The following is an 11,076-nucleotide window of genomic DNA, read 5'->3' as shown; positions in this document are numbered from 1 at the left end:
GCCAGGATGGTCTCGATCTCCTGACCTCGTGATCCGCCTGCCTTGGCCTCCCAAAGTGCTGGGATTACAGGCGTGAGCCACCATGCCCGCCAATATTATTTTTAATGTATAACAGAATAATGTCAGGGGTTTTTTTTTTTTTTAATCCAGGATCCTACCACCCTAACAAACAAATCCAACTTCAATTTTTTTTCTCCTCCTTCCTATTTCTTGCCCTAAGCACTTACAACGTTTAGCTTTAATCACAACGTAGTACAAATTTTGCATTTCTGCTTTTTATCAGGAGTATTTGTCCCTGTTGCCATATGGTTTTTATAACTGTTTTAAGAGGGCTGCTAAGTAAATTATACCACATGAACATTAAATTTACTTAACTACCTTGTTAAAGGATAATTTTTTTTAGAAGTTAAAATTATGACTCATACAAATATAAAAGTAACATGTTAAAGATTGTATTTAACTTGTTAATTATTGAGAGAACCAGTAGGACACTTTAATTGGCTCAAAGGAGAATCCAAAGAACAAATAATTATAAGCCTAGCAGGAATGCTGAAATGAGTTTGCTTCGTAGTTACAAAACTGGCAAAATTGGCTGATACCTGCAGAACAATAATCAGTTATATTCCATTGGTCACAATTTGCATTTCTATGAACAAGAATCATCTGCATTATCAGTTTCCCTTAATTTACATAATTGTAAAGTAGCTCAAAGGCAGTGAAATGAAAGGGAATCAACTCAGAAAGGTGGGCTAGATTAGACAGAACACTCAGTAATTGGAGGCAGGGGTGGGGGCAGTGGGCAAGACCTATTTCAAAGTCCTTCACAGTGTTTCCTGATAGCATGTATTTGGATAGCTGGGTTATGTCCAGTTATTTGCTTTTATTAAATGTCAATACATCTTTGAACATTTTTTTCTTTCCTAAATACCTAGGTTCTATAAGATATAATACTGTTAATAGTAGGGGATCCCTAGGGTCAAAGGAGATTTTATGACTTTTGATTAGTGTTGCCAAGTTGACCAGAGTTGTATAAGCCTTTTCCCATGCCAAAAACAAAAACACCATCCATGTCCAATGGCTATCACTTCCATGGTGTCCTAAAAAAATCTTTAAAAACCTTCCTTTCTCCAGTGGTCCTCTGCTATGTCGTGAATGTGTCTCCCAAAGTTCCATGTGTTGGAAACTTGATCCCCAGTGCAGTGGGTGTGGGGAGGTAGGACCTAATGGGAAATGGTTGGGTCATGGGGGCTCTGCTCTCATGAGTGGATTAATGCTGTTATTATGGGAGTGGGTTCCTCATAAAAAGATGAGTTCAGCCACCTATTGGCCTCCAGCTCTCTCTCTCTTTCTGCCCTTCCACCCTCCACCATGGGGTGACAGCAAGAAGCTCCTCGCCAGATGCCAACACCTTGATTTTGGACTCCCCAGCCTCCAGAACTCCGTGAGATCAATTTCTCTTCATTATAATTTACCCCATGTATTGGTATTTTTATTATAGCAGCAAAAAGTAGACTAAGACACCCTTCCACCTTCTCATTTCTTCTCATATTCATTGGCCAGAATTAAATCTGTGGAGAATTTGACTGACCTGGATCAATCAAGACCCATCGCCCCAGGGCTGGAGAAGGGCTCAGACTCCCCTAAAGCTCTGAGCCCTAGAGCCCCTGAACAGATTCCGTTAATAAACAAGAAGCAGGGGGACCAGTGGACCCAGCTAGAAGTGGTTTATGTGGCTACTTACTGTATTTTCTTTTTTTTAATTCCCTTTTTTGTTTTACTTTTGAAATGCATGATGGTTATACTACAGTCCTAGGATTCAGGAAAACTTCTAATTCTACATCTAACCTTTGCTAAGGGTTAGATGCCAAATTACCTTTTGTTTTGAGTTTTTCCATGCATTAAATGAACTTGGGATGAGAGTGGGAATGTGGGTGGTCAGAGTGACCAGATGAACTTTAAGATACCTTGCATCTCTAAAATTTTAATTATTTGAAAGTTAATGATCCATGTGAGAAACTTACTGCTGTGGCAACCACATACCACCACCACCACCCCACCCTACCCTCTGTTTGAAATGCTTGTTCTTCAGTGCCGTAAAGAAATAGCACTTGAACATTAATTTCTTCAGCAAAGTCATTTTTATACTTTCTGCAGAAAGGGTACACTCGCCAGCAGTTTCGCCACGAGAGTACACCGAACAAAGGAGACAGGGTCATTTATAACTTGACAAGTCCACTTTACTGCTGTGTCCAGTTTCCATTGGCTGGAACGGGACCTCACATTCTGTATTTGTCCTGATTGGCTAGCAACTTAGAACTTTTTAAAAGAGGCAAAGGCAGAGGGGAATGAAGGAGGAAGTAACTTGTGGAATGCTGAGAAAGGTAAAAACACCTTCAAATAAGGAAGAGGAACAGGCTATGACCTAATGCTTGCTTGGACCAGTATAAGCACTGCCAGGGCAAATAGGCTAAATTGTGGGAGCTAAGAACATAAAGTACATTGATTTCTTCATTACGGCTAGCAGATATTTAAGAATGTTAGCACAGGTCTTTGAATAAGTTTTGCTCCTAAGAGAAGTTACTATTTATTCTTAATTAGACAGGGAGGAAAGTCTTTGAAGAGGAACCTCACTTTACCTTTTACACCCCTAAGAACCATGATGATAGACTGCAAAAAAGCATCCCATCAACCTTCACTTTTTCCAGGAAATGGCTGGCCACAGAAACTCTCCGCCCCTTTCGTCTTTTGAAATGTTCCCAAACTGCTCACCTGCCTCCTTGAAGCTAATCAAGTCAAATGTACTTGAAGACCACTTTGTCTCTTGGCTTGCTTCCACAAATCCTACCCTTATATGACATTTGCCAAGTCAACACTGTCAGTATTTCTCCTTTCTACTCTATAACGTCTAACACCTCTGAACCCTTACCAAAACAAAGGTTTCAGCAGAAGGGTTCCCTTGCTGCACGTTTATGAATAAATAGCCTTTGTCGATTTTATCTTGGACTTAGTTTTGTCTCTGACACATGTGGAATGGATGTCTGTTAGAATTCTGCCCTTGCCACACCTCTTGCTTCCTGGATAAATGTGGGTTCACTTGGGTTGATGACCTTGGGCTACACTGGCTTCTTAAGAACCACTGAGAAGCCAGCGTAGGGATTCTCATTCAGACCTCTGTAATTGAGTGAATCAGTGAAGGGCAGCTGACACCAACAATGCATTAAAATGTCAAGGCCGGCAGCCCTCTAGCTTCTGGCTGGAGTGTGTGATGAGCTCGTCTGAATTCCCTGAGTTCAAGGCATGCAGTGGGCAGATCGACTATGGGCCCATCAGAGGCTGAGTCTGCAGCAGCAGCTCTCCTGTACAGCATGCAGCAAAACGGCTGTCAGCTCTTATGAGGAAGGTAGAAACATGCCAGTGGGTATGTATGCAGGACTAGTGTATTGTTGGATGTGCCTGTTACTGACCACTGTGGTTCTGTTTAACATTAATTTGTATATTTCTCAAAGCCTCACATGCCCAAGATTTAGGCAAGTAAATTCAGTTAACCACAGAGTATACTTTTTGCCTTTCCTGTGATAACACCATTCTAGATGCTAAGAGTGAATGTAGGATAGGACAGAAAAGTGCTGCTGGCAAGGACCTTACATTCATGCCAGTGAAGGAGACCCAAAACAGATGGGCAAATAATGTCAGCCATCTGGAAGCAATGGAGTGAAGTGGCCAAGTGAAGTCCTGGAGGAAAATTGTTCTAGGCTAAGTCCCTGAAGGCTGGTGAGTTTGGGGTGCTGGGGAAACAGCAGTATGACCTTTAGGGACAGAGCAAAGGTGTGAGGGACAGAGTTAGGCAGGGGCCAGGTGAGGCAGGCTATTACAATATAAGTCTAGTGAGCAGTGGATTCCAGCAGGAGAATTATTTCTATTTGTTTTGGGGAGAGTGTTTTGAGACAAGGTCTGATCTGTCACCCAGGTTGGAGTGCAGTGGTGTAATCACAGCTCACTGCAACCTCAACCTCCCAGGCTCAAGTGATCCTCCCACCTTAGCCTCCCGAGTAGCACATGCCACTGTGTCGAGCCGTTTGTTTTTTTAAAATTCTCTGGAAACTGGGAAATTGACTGAAGGGTAGTATTCCTCCAAGCCCTTGAATCTAGGCTGGCCTCGTGACTACTTTGATCATTACAAGGCAGTGGGAAAGGATGTTCTGGGACTTCAAGCCCAGGCCTCAAGAGGACTGCCAGCTTCTACTTCCTTCTCAGAACACTGGCTCTGAGCCCAAGCTACATGGAGAGGCCACTGTCCTAGCTGAGAACCTAGCCAGCTGCCACCATGTGAATGAACCATGGTGAACACTCAGCCCATTCAAGCCCACAAATGCCCACAGCTCCAGCCACATCGCATGAATAGAGGAACCACCCCACTCAGCCCAGGAAAACCAGAAATGTGAGACTGAATCACTTGGTTTTGAAGTTTATTTCACAGCAATAGATCACTGAAACAAGGGCAAGAGTGGCGGATGGATGCAGGATACAAGCCAGCTTTGGGGTTCATTTAGGCAGGAAAGGATGGAGGCCTGGAGCAGATTGGCAGAAGTGAAGATAGTGAATAGTCAGATTCAGGACACACTTGATGGGTGCAGCTTTCAAGCTGGATTAGAAGGGAAAGAAGAATAGAAAAGCAGCAAGTCTCTGCCTGGCTTTCTCCAGATGACTCCTTAGAGCTTTAGACTCAGCTCTCTTTGATAACTACCACCATCCTGCACGAACCAGTTGCTTATACTGGCTTATATTGTGATCGTTGTTTTGTTTTTGTTTTTGTTTTTGTTTTTTTTTTTTGCTTTTTAAGTAAAAAATAAGGTTAAATCTTTGAGAAGTCCTTCTTAAGCAACAAAACCTCAGAGACACAAAGGAAATTATTAATAGATGTAACCACTTAAAAATAAAAAATGAAACTTCTCTATCATAAAAACATGCCATAAACAAAGCTAAAAGATGAGCTATAATGGAGAGAAAATATTTGCAAAATATAACAAAAATCTCATACACTAACTGTATAAGCAATTCTAAAGAAAAAGGTAGCCAAATAGAGACTAGCATTAAGCTGCTCTAGGAATTTCACATTATATTACCATATCTTGATGTATGAGTTTTAGACGTGTCATGTGGCCCCTCGGCCTCCAGTAGATATGCCCAGGCTTCTCACAGCATGGTGGTCTCAAGGTTCCAAGAAGGTGAGGAGAAACTTCAAGGCCTCTTAAAGCTTCAGCTGCAGAACTCACATAATGTCACTTCTTCCATGTATTGGTCAAAACAAGTCACCAGGCCAGCCCAGGCCCAAGGGTAAAGAAACAGACTCCCTCTCTCACTAGGACAAACAGCAAATTTCTCATTGCAAAGTGGTGCGGATACAGGGAGGTGTGGTTCACTGGGACCATTATTATAACACTCCCACGCAATGGCTAAAAATGCCTTTCTTCTACCCTCACGATTGATAGTTTAGCTGGGAATATTATTTTGTATTGATAATTATTTTCTCTTAGGATGAAAGCATTGCTACACTCTCTTGGAGCTTCCAGTGTTGTTGAGAAGGGTAATGTCATTTTGATTCCTGTTCCTTTATGTGTGATCTCATATTCCTTTCTGAAATCTTTCAGGATCTAATTTATCTATGGTATGATGAAATGTCATAATACGGCCTTGTGTGAGTCTTCTTTTTTCCTTTTCTCCCCTCCTTTTCCTCCGGTTTTTGTTTACTATGTTAAGCATTTGGAAGGTCATTTTAATCTGGATACACATGTCCTTCAGTTTGGAAGGTTTCTGGTATTTCTTTGATAGGTATATTTTCCACAAATATATTTTCTCCCAGAAAATATCAGAAGAGTGGTATTATTTTACATTTTTAAACATTTACGCTTGGCTTAATAGAATGAGTTCTCACATCTACTTCTGCATTCAATCTTGCAATATGTTGTTTTGGTTGAAATCTATGAAGAAATTACAACTAAGCACATTTTTAAGGACACTTGTGTCTGAACAGATAGTAATACAGAAACCAACATAACAAGAAATACCTGGCATCTCTTTATCTGAGGACTTTGCTAAATGGGAAATATTTAGTCATCATCTTGAAAAGAATTTATCCAAACTTGCATTGGTAGAAAACAAAACTGGCTTTGTTTCCCTGTATAAAAACCACTTAGCACTTCATTTGTATATTCAAATGTAGTTTGTGAAGAGAGCAATCAGAGAAATCATGTATCCAATTTGTAAATACAATTAACCAAGAGAATATACAGGTCAGATCACCCTTCAACTGGTCTCACAATTGCCATCACAAACTGAGTCAGCTGGCCAAAGTGATGGGGAGACATTCTGAGAAATGTGTCATTAGGAGACTTCGCCATTGTGTGAACATCATAGAGTATACTTACACAAATCTGTATAGTATAGCCTACCTACCACACACCTAGGCTATACGGTACAACCTGTAGCTCCTAGGCTACAAACCTATACAGCAGGTTTGTACAGTGACTGTTGAATACTACAGGCAATTGGAATACAGTGGTAAGTATTTGTGTATCTGAACAGATCTAAACATAGAAAAGGTCATGTGTTACTACATGACGTTATGCCAGTTGGCAATAGGAATTTTTGAGCTTCATTATGGTTTTATGGGACCGCTGTTGTGTATGCAGCCCACCATTGATGAGAACATCATATGCAGTGCATGACTGTACTTCGACCACCAGGGGTACAAGTGCATGGACTGGACAGAAGGAAAACCTCAGAGAACCTGAGGATGTGGATAAGACTGTTCAGTGAGGTTCTCAACTCATCACAAGCTACCAGGTATTCGGCATGGAGGGGTGGTGACAGTTATGCAGGACACTGACATATGATGATACAGTGGTCATTCTTACATAAAATGAAGAAGACTGTCCAGTAAATTCTATGAGTTTGCAGTAGATGGATCATCAAAGGATATGGGTAATCTTGTAGTAACAGGACTATGTTACTAGGAATTTCACTAGTCCTGTTACTAACTCATAGGCCATGGAGCAATATAAGACCAAGGTTACAAACCCCTAAAATTGTCTGGAAAGAGAATGACTTTTTTATGTACTTTGGTCTGAGCTGTTATTCATCAGTATATGACAGCAGATCAATTCAGATACATCCAGAAGAAGCCATCCTTTATTCTGAAATGTCCTAACCATACCTGAAATAAATACTAAGTGATGCATCAGAATTTTCCTCCCTGGGATCAATGAGCAGTAGCACTGAGAACAGAAATGGCAGCCGTGGTAACAGGAGCTGCTGTGGTCAGTAGGCTCTCGGGGTCTGTCAGGCAAGAGCATAGGATAGTGACAATTCAAATGAAAGCAAAAACAAACATAAAAAGGAATGAACTACTGAAATGCCAACAATATGGATGAATCTCACAGATATTATAATAAGTAAAAGAAACCAGACTTTTTTTTTTTTTTTTTTTGAGACGGAAGCTCACTCTGTCACCAGGCTGGAGTGCTGTGGTGCGATCTCGGCTCATTGCAACCTCCGACTCCCTGGTTGAAGCGATTCTCCTGCCTCAGCCTCCTGAGTAGCTGGGATTACAGGCATGTGCCACCATGCACGGCTAATTTTTGTATTTTTAGTAGAGACGGACTTTCACCATGTTGGCCAGGATGGTCTTGATCTCTTGACCTCGTGATCCACCCACGTTGGCCTCCAAAAGTGCTAGGATTACAGGCGTGAGCCACCGCGCCCGGCCCAGACTTCTACAAACATTACGTTCTATGTGATTTTCTTCATATGGAACTCTAGAAAAGACAAGTTCAACTTATACTGGCAGAAATCAGGCCAGGTCTGAGGCTCAGGATGGAGGAAACTGACTAGGAAGGAAGACAAAGGGAACCTTTTGGGGTAATAGAAGTGTTCTATATCTTGATTGTGGTTAGGGTTACATGGGTATATACATTTGTCAAACTCATGGAAATGTATACTTTAAATGGGTACATTTTATTTCATGTAAATTATACCTCAAAAAGTTTATTTAAAAAATACATGGGGCGGCCGGGCGCGGTGGCTCACGCCTGTAATTCCAGCACTTTGGGAGGCCGAGGCGGGCGGATCACGAGGTCAGGAGATCAAGACCATCCTGGCTAACACGGTGAAACCCCGTCTCTACTAAAAATACAAAAAAATTAGCTGGGCGTGGTAGCGGGCGCCTGTAGTCCCAGCTACTCGGGAGGCTGAGGCAGGAGAATGGCGTGAACCCGGGAGGCGGAGCTTGCAGTGAGCCGAGATCGCGCCACTGCACTCCCGCCTGGGCGACAGAGCCAGACTCCGTCTCAAAAAAAAAAAAAGTACATGGGGCTTCCATGTTCACACAAGATAAAGTGGATTCCACCCTATTCCTTCTGCTAATTACAACTAAAAACTAGACAAAATACATAAAGCAACTATCAGAAACCGCTAAAGAAGTAAACTAGGCAGACTGGCTAGGAAACTTGAGTCTCAAGGGATGACTTGGCAGGGAGTTCCCAGAGGCTTTCATAGTGTTCACATATTTCAACCTGGGCACTAGAGGAAGGCACAATCTGAAATGACCAACAAGCACAGACAACAAAAGTCCTAAGGAAAATGCTTTCTCTAGTCAAAGGACCTAGAAGAGGACAGTAATGAAGGATGGCCTTTTTTTTTTTTTTTTTTTTTTTGTTTGAGATGGAGTCTTGCTCTGTCTCCCAGGCGGCAGTGCAATGGTGCGATCTCGGCTCACTGCAGCCTCCGAGGATGACCCTTTTGACAATACTTGCTCTACTCCAGGTGAACACCATCAAAGAAGCCACAGCCCTCCTCTCCCCAACAGGCTCTGGAGAGACTGGTGTGGAGTTCGGTGAACCATCCCTGCTGTGCACTAATGTGGGGGCAACACTCCCCTTCCTCACCAGTGATTCTGGAGACAAGTGGAGCTCTATTAATGAGCCCCATCCTGCACTAATGGGATAAGAGGTGACACCCCGTCCCTCCTCCTCCTTCCCATGGGATGCTATGGACACTCTAGGGTAGAGCCCTGTTGACTACCACCTGCCCTGCAGTAACAGAGGCAGCACCTACCCCCTCACAGACAGTGTGGGCAGAATAACAGAGAGGAGGGAGCTGCAGAAAAAGTGTCTTTCAATTTGTGCACATCCCCAAGTGGCCTATGTGTGAAACTCATCAGAATTAACACAGCAAAAGCTTTAAGAACTGAGCTATGCTGTGGAATATCACTCGGGTTTCAGACTGGTCTCTGGGTAGCACACAGGCAGAGCAGACCAAGATAACGCTGAATTTGAAACCAAACTGACATTCAAACTCACAGACCACAGAAGTGAGTCATGATGTGCATTCTGAATTGAAGCAGGTTGAATGCATGCTAAAGTAAAAATATAAAAAGGAATCGGAGTTTCATAATACCCAAAGTACTGATAATATTGAATATTACTTGTCATGTCAGAAAACAGAAAATGTCAACCAGAATGAGAAAAGGCGATCAACAGATGCCAATACCAAGATGGTACTGATGTTGGGATTGTCTGGCAAGGATTTTTAAAGCAGCTATCATTAAAAACAAACAAAAACACTTTTAACAAGAAACTATGAACACTCAAAAAACAAAGTTGCAATAAATAAAAGATACAAAGAAACCCCAGCCGGGTGCGGTGGCTCATGCCTGTAATCCCAGCATTTTGGGAGCCCAAGGTGGGCGGATCACCTGAGGTCAGGAGTTTGAGACCAGCCTGACCAACATGGAGAAACCCCGTCTGTACTAAAAATACAAAATTAGCTGGGCGTGGTGGCGTGCACCTGTAATCCCAGCTTCTTGGGAGGCTGAGGCAGGAGAATCGCTTAAACCCGGGAGGTGGAGGTTGTGGTGAGTCAAGATTGTGCCATTGCACTCCAGCCTGGACAACAAAGAGTGAAACTCCATCTTAAAAAAAGAAAAAAAAAAAAGAAAAACCCCAAATGGAAGATTTATTTTATTTTAAATCATTTTTTAAAAAATAGAGACAGGGTCTCACTACGTTGCCCAGGCTGCTCTCAAACTCCTGTGCTCAAGCAATCTGCCTGCCTCAGCCTCCCAAAGCGCTGGGATTACAGGTGTGAGCCACTGTGCCCAGCCTATTTTATTTTTTATTTATTAACTTATTTCTTTTGAGACAGGGTTTGTCTCTGTCACCCAGGCTGGAGCATTGTGGCATGATCTCGGCTCACCTGCAAGCTCCACCTCTTGGGCTCAAGCGATCCTTCCACCTCAGCATCCTGAATAGCTGGGACTACAGGCACATGCCTTCATGCGCAGCTAATTTTTTGTATTTTTTATAGAGATGGAGTTTCGCCATATTGCCCAGGCTGGTCTGAAACTCACGGACTTAAGTGATCTGCCCGCCTCAGCTTCCAAAGTGCTGGGATTACAGGCATGAGCCACTACACCCAGCCCCAGATGGAAGTTTTAGAACTTAAAAAAAATATATATATATACAACAACAGAAACAAACTCACTGTATGGACACAATGGCAGAGTGGAGATGACAGAGGAAAGAAACACTGAACTTGAAGACAAACCAATAAAAGTTACACAGTCTGAACAGAGGAAAAAAAAGACAACAGATTTTTAAAAAATGAATAGGACTTTAAGGACCTATGGGAAAATACTCCAAGATCTAAATACTCTTTAGATGTATTGGAGTTCCATAAGGACAAGAGAAAGAGTGCAGTGCTGAAAATATACTTAAAGAAATAATAGCTGAAAACTCCCCAAATTTGGTGGAAGACGTAAATCTTCAGATTTAAGAAACTGAGCAAACCCCAAGCGAAGAGGACATAACAACCCTAAAATAATATGCACTAAACAACAAAGTTATAAAATAATGTGAAAACTGACAGAATTGAAAGAAGAAATAGATAAATCCACAATTACAGCGTGGACTTCAACATCCTTCTATCACTAACTGATAGAACCATTAGACAAAAAAAAAAAAAAAATCGTCAAAGATTAGAAGAAATTAACAACATGAGCCAACAATATTTAAGTGACAT

The 11,076-nt window shown here is 42.1% G+C and overlaps 1 long non-coding RNA gene across 3 annotated transcripts in view; it reads right to left on the bottom strand.

Moving 5' to 3' along the window:
* LOC115931696 (uncharacterized) overlaps window positions 1-11,076 on the bottom strand; it is a 53,897-nt gene that overhangs the window by 11,692 nt on the left and 31,129 nt on the right. For 2 of the 3 annotated variants that reach the window (XR_008674358.2, XR_008674357.2), the window contains exon 3: window positions 7,214-7,335. The exons of the other annotated variant lie outside the window; for it this stretch is intronic. This is a non-coding gene — a long non-coding RNA (uncharacterized lncRNA). The remainder of the gene's footprint in view (window positions 1-7,213; window positions 7,336-11,076) is intronic. 3 annotated transcript variants of the gene reach the window in all.

The sequence above is a fragment of the Gorilla gorilla genome, chromosome 21 (assembly GCF_029281585.2).
Source record: "Gorilla gorilla gorilla isolate KB3781 chromosome 21, NHGRI_mGorGor1-v2.1_pri, whole genome shotgun sequence".
In the NCBI taxonomy this organism is placed as follows: Eukaryota; Metazoa; Chordata; class Mammalia; order Primates; family Hominidae; genus Gorilla; species Gorilla gorilla.
This window is presented reverse-complemented; position numbering and strand designations above follow the sequence as displayed.